This window comes from Schistocerca nitens, chromosome 4 (assembly GCF_023898315.1).
Source record: "Schistocerca nitens isolate TAMUIC-IGC-003100 chromosome 4, iqSchNite1.1, whole genome shotgun sequence".
NCBI lineage: Eukaryota > Metazoa > Arthropoda > Insecta > Orthoptera > Acrididae > Schistocerca > Schistocerca nitens.
Genome location: NC_064617.1, coordinates 61,043,531 through 61,051,146, shown reverse-complemented (window position 1 = coordinate 61,051,146; position 7,616 = coordinate 61,043,531). Strand labels below are relative to the sequence as shown.

The following is a 7,616-nucleotide window of genomic DNA, read 5'->3' as shown; positions in this document are numbered from 1 at the left end:
CCTCGAGCATCAGTGTGTGTGTGTGTTTGTCCTTAGGATAATTTAGGTTAAGTAGTATGTAAGCTTAGGGACTGATGACCTTAACAGTTAACTCCCACAAGATTTCACACACATTTGAACATTTTTGAGGGTTCAGGTATTTTTCAGTTTTGGATGAAGTTAATGTCACTATTTGAACAATTAGAGGGATATTAAAAAAACATCCAAATGCTTACGAATGATGTTACTTATAGGACTCTTGATCAACATACACTGATCTTTTCGTTGAGTCATGTGAGGTCTACGTACTTCTGGTGTGCCACAAAATGATGTTGTTGACGCTGCTGGGAAAGCTGAGATACCTGACCAGGCACCAGGCGACAGAAGTGGGTCAACACGACTGAGCGAGTTGTGGCTCCAAGTTGTCGCGAAGGTGAGTGACCAGGCGCAAAAGTACCGACATAGGAAAAAAAAGTGGGGCGACCACAGCGCGCGTGGCCTGGTTACTTCAGGCCCAGGCTGCGGTTCTGTTACGACTCAAATGGAATAAACCAGGACTTCAGCCAAACAGGCGTGAGGCAGGCATCTATAAATATGCCTCATTTTCAGTTAAAATTATATCAGTGTGCTGGTAACCAACTACAAAGAGCAACCAACTCCGGTCCACAGCCTTCTCGGCTACTGATCCACGAGTTCCATGGGTCTACTTTCTCCTGCGGACCTAGACGCTGCTAGTCGCAGCACTGTGCTTGCGTAGAGTCCAGTGCTGTGGACTTGAGCTCTGCAACCAGAGGGCTTCCTGGTTGCCTCTAGATCAGGGCTTCACAACATACGTGCTCGCGGAGCAAGCTGTGAGCAGCAAGGCGCGAGCACGGAGCAGCGCGAGCACGCTACCCCCACTACCGGACCAGAGTGGAGAGTGGGGAGAGTCACGTGGGGCACACAACAGCTGCCGCCAGTCACTGTAAATCCGCGGCCACCTGCAGGGATATCACTCACGAATTATTACTGCGACAAATGAAACAAATAAAGGAGAATGTACAGGTGCCACATAATTTTATTAGCTTAGTGTATACCTCTGCATTCGTATTAATTTGTGAACTGTTACACAAAAAAAGGTGTCACTGAAGTGTGGGATTCTCGGTTATCTTGTACTTTTTGCCCTTTACAATTGCGTCTGCGTTCGGAGTAATTGTTATTGTGCATTGTAGGCGCAGCGTGCAGTTTAAATTTCGATCAGGCAATGCGTTTCTCAGGCGCGTCTTGTTACATTTCATTGCAGAGAACAGTTGTTCACAAACATACGTGAAACCGAACATTGATATTATTGTAGCCGCCAGTTTGTGCAAACGAGGAAATATATCCTGAGGGAAGTGTCTGTAGAATTCCAAATTTTTTTCTTGTTCTGAAATTAGTCTCTGTATTCTCTGTCACACTTCGGGTCAATAATTTCTAGTTCCAGCTCAGGACGAATCTGTTCAATATTCGCTGAATATGGAGAGGAGAACAGATCAAAATCACTGTCTAGTGCTGTCGGATCTTGGAAGCGTTGATCAAATTCTTCCTTAAGGGCAACTAAACTATTTTAATAACGTTCACAGTCTTTGTGAACATCTTGCATGGATGATAATTTAGGGAAATGAGCTAGATTTCCTGTTTCCAGCTGACTCACCCAAAGTGTCAATTTCATTTTAAAAGCTCGTATTCGATCTATGAAATGAGTAATTAGCAGATCTTTACCTTGTAGTAAAATGTTCAAAGCATTCAGATGGCTAGTTAAATCTGCTAAGAACGCGAGATCACATTCAAACGTGCGCGCGCATTTCCCCTCCCTCCCCACTCCGCGACCTTGCACCTGCTCGCGAGCACGTGTCTGAGCAGACGCGAGTACTCGCGCTCAAAACCGGCCAGTTGTTAAGCCCTGCTCTAGATCTTTGCTGGAGACGTGAAGCATCACGCCCGCTCTCACTTGTTGGAGTAGACTTCCTGCATCCTGCACTGCCCGATTGGGCACACTGTGCTGATGGTGGCTGGGTCTCCTGTCTGCACTCTACCTCGAGATCACTCAAGCACTGGGCTGCTGCCTACGTCCGAGACTGCTAGCGGCAACTGTGCAGTGCGATGACGGCGCACGACGGCTCTGCGGGGTCAATGGACTTGTGTGGTCAACGGTGCTGATCCTGCTGCTTCCCCACTGTCGCCTACCTCTGACTACGAGCCACGTGCTAGTCAGTGCCTGTCTCAGCGAGCCCACCATCGACAATCTGCGGATGCTGTTTGGAGCGACCTCACAACTGCTGATGTATTCTGAATAATACATCATTACGATAAGTCACTGCTATTTCTCTGATGCGTCATCGAGCGCCTAACAGGCACTCACACACCACACCATTGCTCGCCCGCACCCTGGAGAGCTGTTTCACAGACAAGGTGATCTCGGCCTGCCATCACCACCACCCACCGCAGTGGACTGCCAGCCTGGTCGATACGTCTGGAGTTAGTAGTGTTCCTGTCTGGCACCATTATATATGGAGTCAGGACTGGCCACTCCCCTCCGCAGCTGGGACCAGGACCGCATATTCATCCGAGCGTGCAGTCCAGGCCTACAGTTTTGGTGAGTGATTATTTATTGTTGGCCTTTCTGTTTTCTCTTGGTACAGCTACGACGCATAGGCAAACATTCGTAGGTAAATCATACAATGTAGGCTTTCACGGCCGGTGTTGTCTTCAGTTGAAACTTCCGGGCTGAGAGGCCATGGTCAATGTATAAAATTTCTACCTGACGTTTCGTCTCCACCTGCGGGAGACATCTTCTGAGGTCATCCGGCTACTGCCACTGAGGCTCCTGGTACTCTCGCATTTATACAGCGTATAGAGGGAACCACCATTCGTCACGTGATGCCGACGGTATGCCAGCTTTGGAAGGCGTCATCATTCTCAATTAAGAGTAATCGATTGTCATTCTGCTGGCGCAACGTCGACATCCATATTTTGTCCAACTTTAAAACTTCCTCTTTTCTATTAAAATTGTTATGGTGTTTGTGAATTTCTATTGCTTCTCTACACATGCGCGCGTGATAATGGGATATTCGTGCTAGAAAGCTTGTCTCACTAAATTTAATTTCGTGATTCCCATCTCGAAGAACATGCTCAGCTACGGCCGATTTTTCGATGTGTCCTAAGTGACAGTTTCTTTTATGTTCGGCTAAGCGGGTGTTCATCCTTCTTTTCGTTGTTCCAATATATACTTGTCCACAACTGCATGGAATTTTCTATAACCCAGGTGTTTCTCGGGGATATCGGGCGTCTTTTGCAGTTCTTAAATATTCCTTAATCTTCTTGGTGGGTCTGAAGATTGTTTCGATCCCATACTTGGCCAGAACTTTTCCGATACTGTCCGTGACCTTATAAATGAACGGTAGGAAAACTTTTCCAGTAGGTGACTGTTGTTGCTCTGGACTTCTAGCTTCTGAACAGCATTAACCCGAAGATACAGTTTACGATGGAGAAAGAGAGCAACGGTCAACTCAATTTCCTGGATGTGTTGGTAATTAAACGGCTGGATGGGTCGCTGGGCCCAAGGTATGTAGAAAGAACACTCACACGGATCGATACCTCCACAAGGAATCTAACCATCATCCTAGGCAAAACAGAGGTATCATGAAAATCTTGGTGGACAGAGCCAACAAAATCTGCGAGCCGGCTCACTTACAAGATGAACTGGATCACCTACGGTCAGCCTTTATGAAAAACGGATATACCAGAAAGGAAATTGATCGAGCCCTCCATCAAAGCAGAAAAGAATCGAGGCATCACGTGACGAATGGTGGTGCCCTCTATGCGCTCTATAAATGCGAGAGTACCTGGAGCCTCAGTGGCAGTAGCCGGACGACCTCAGAAGATGTCTCCAGCAGATGGAGACGAAACGTCAGGTAGAAATTTTATACATCGACCACGGCCTCTCAACCCGGAAGTTTCAACTAAATAAATTCGTAGGTAAAGTTCGTAAGAGTGGAGTAATATGCAGTATTACCATAATTTAAAGACAATCGTAAGGAACAGTATTTGCCGCCAGTGAGGTGTCATAGTGTAACTTAACAGCTCATGACCTGCCATGTGTGCAGGCAATACTAGCTATGTGTAGCACGAGCCAAAGGTATGACCACGAAGCACATCACTGCTGTATGTCGCGTTGGGTTACGGTACGTCACTAAGATTAGTCTGACTTTTCTTGCATCTCTGTCTGTGTGTTTGTGGTTGATATCCTTCGTTTATAATGTGTCGTTAGAAAGAGGTTGCACAAATGCCAGAAGCACGAGTAATGACTACGTAGAACACGGTTTGACGTATTTGCCTAAACGGGTTATCGCACTGAGATAGGGAATGAAGCCTTACGAAAGGAAGTGGACAGTATGAAATCTGTTAATGAGCATAGACTAGCCAAGTCGATGAAACCAAATGCTTTAGTTGTTATTTTTGTCCATCCTGTGGATACTGTTGCAGCTAATACAGGGTTTAGGAGTGTAAGTGTAGATATTGTAATGAATGGCATTTTAGTATGTATCCACTTAAGTGTGTTAGTTTCTTTTAAGGTTCCGTATCTCAGTCGTATCACTTCGTTGTGTGCCTGTCTGTATGTTTTTCTGACTATTAAGACCCCTTATTCGCAGGAACGATTGGAGGTATGAAGTTTCAATTTATGTCACATACTAAAGACTAAGGGTCCTTGGCGCAGTAAAAATTTAAGCTTCTAACTCAATGCTGTAAAAAGATATAACCACTTTTTATACTTGCAAATTCACCATTCAGTGCCTGTAGAGTGCTTTCTGTTAACCTAGAGTTATGAAATTTCAAAAGGTTTCACAGTACAAATAAAGGAAAATATCCGATAGTTGTTAATTTATTATTACAACCCAGAAAGAACTATTTTTGGTGGTAACAAACTTACATTGCATTCGTAATCTGTCATAAATCTCAGGAGCTACTGTGGGGGTATTGATCTTGTTTGCAGTAAGAGGAAGCCATATGTGTATAATTTACAAATATTTCGTGCTACCTGGCTCAGCTACGATGAAGTGAAGTCCTTTGCCGCAATGAAAACGATCCTTTTGCTATCTAGCGATGACGAGCCTAGGGTCGCCCGTTTTCCACGCCACTCCAGATCATTCTAATAACCAACATTCCCTGTCTATGCGCACGACACAGCATCTGTAATGTTCCACAGCAAAATAATACTCGATCACACTTTGGTAGTTTGGGATGAGGTTTCAGTATCCTGTATAATATCCATTGAAGTGTTTAACAGAACAGTTCGACATCTGGGTAACAACAATAGCTTTGTGGCCAGCTGTATCGCTTTCTCCTCTGTAAACTTCCAGCACATGTTATCAGTGATCACAGAAGGCACGAGAGCACACGAAGTCAAAGCATCTGCGATTTATAAATAGCAAAGCACCTTAATATAACTCTAAAATTAATAAAACAAATAAGAAATTACAATAGTAAATGCGAACTGACACAAAATCTTAAAACTTCAATCTTACTATTAATACATTCTCGAAAGTTTTGGAATTCCGCGAGCAGATATTTTGCCAGCGTCAATATCGATAAGAGGGAAAAATAGTAGAGAGTCTCTATTCTAGGGATGGATCAACTACCCGCATACGTAATTAAGTTGGCCAACGGTCTTGCCGCAGTGGTAACACCGGTTCCTGTCAGACCACCGAAGTTAAGTACTGTTGGGCTTGGCTAGCACTAGGATGGGTGACCATCCGGTCTGCTGAGCGCTGTTGGCAAGCGCGGTGCACTCAGCCCTTGCGGGGCAAACTGAGGAGCTGCTTGACTGAGGAGTGGCGGCTCCGGTCACGAAAACTGACCTACGGCCGGGAGAGCGGCGTGCTGACCACATTCCCCTTCATATCCGCATCCAATGACGCCTATAGGCTGAGGATGACACGGCGGTCGGTCAGTACCGTTAGGGTCTTCCGAGGGCTGTTCGGACGGAATTCAGTTTAGTTTCATACGTAATTAAGTTTGTAAGTTTGTAGGAAACCCTCATAGAGCGAGTACTACTCAAAATTGTCCTGGTTTTTTTTTTATGCGTCCAGCAGTGTTCCCACAAACACGACACAAAATCTACTACCTGATGTTTTCTGCACGGTCGTAACTTCACCAGTAAGCGGATTAAACCAGTTAGTACAAACTGGCCGTTTTTCCTGCACACTTCAATACCCGATCTGCTGCCAGGAGAAAATGAGCTCCTGTCACATGTCACAGATACTAACCAACCTGAAAATATATTACTACTAATACTTATTATTATTAGCATGCATATTAAGTCAATGCTAATAGAATGTTGTTCAGTACATTGCCCTTAGTCACCAATTAAATATCTGCACCTAAACCCCTAACACGCTGTAGATTGACTCCTTTCTTGGGTAAATAAACTGAGGGTATGTCAGTGTTTATCAGTCAGTTAGAAGCTGCCTCTGGGTTGGGTAGTGGGTCAGATGAGGCGCACTCGTACAGAGTTACGTTGTGTTCGTTGGTGACGCAAAACCGTACGTCATGTATCATGAGGGATTCAGTAAGGAACAGACGTTGGAGGAGCTTAAGGAAGGGCTTTGTCAATATTGGCGCAAACAAGATGGAAATCAGAAATGATTATCTCTGGGAAAACGATATCATGTAAATTAGCTGACAGACGAGACAATGGAGTCCTGAAATTCACATCCGTTGCGGTGGCACAGGTCATGGCGTGTTACTTTTACGTCGTAACATCCTCCAAGAGTCCATTTCCAGGTTACCATGCCTGTCGCGATGTTAGGTGCAGTGGATGGAGTCATTTCACCTCCAACAGTTAAGAGGCCTGTAACCTCTGCTATGTTTGGACTCTCAAAACTAGGTATCTCATAGGGAGTTTACAATGTGGATTCAGAAGATTTCCTGCCACTATTGACAGCCTAATCCTATTGGAGGATGGCTATACAGGAGGCATTCGTATGAAAGCAACAGCTATTGTCAGTCTTTTTGGACAGTGAAAAGACAGGACACTACGTGCACACCGTATCATCTGTCCATAACACGACTGGGCATTTCGTGATTATCTCCCGAATTCTCCGTGATCCTTTCTTCTCGCGCGACATTTTAGGTATAGAGACTGGAGTGCTCTTTCCGATAAGTTCCCTCAGGATCACAACGTCCCTCAAGGGAGGATTTCAACCGCCACTTTGTACGCAATTGCGATTGCGATCAGTAACACATCGTTCGCGGTGAGGAGTCTCTGCGATGTTAACCATTTGAGGATTTCTCCATTTTCTGCTCCACTTCTAGCCCCACATTTTCGTCTTTTCAATCACAGCTGACGCTTAAGAGACTGGCAGAACGAACTGGTTGGGCGGGTTTATGCCCCGAGACAACTGTGTCTCTCAACTTTAATCGTAATCGTACTTTGATTACACCCCTGAAATGAGGCTGCGGGATACTGCATTACATTTTAAGGACCTAGTGTGTTTCCGGGGCCTTCTATTTGATAGAAAAATGAGTTCACTGTCGTTTCTCAGGGAACTCAAAATTAGTGCCTTTAAAAGCTGGTCATTAGAGTTTCAATGGAAAGAAATGGGGCGCAGACAGAGCCA

General features: G+C 45.1%; 1 pseudogene; it reads left to right on the top strand.

Annotated features, from left to right (window-relative positions):
• Window positions 1-5,656: 5,656 nt before the first annotated feature.
• Window positions 5,657-5,774, top strand: LOC126254231 (5S ribosomal RNA; annotated as a pseudogene).
• The last annotated feature ends 1,842 nt before the right edge of the window (window positions 5,775-7,616 follow it).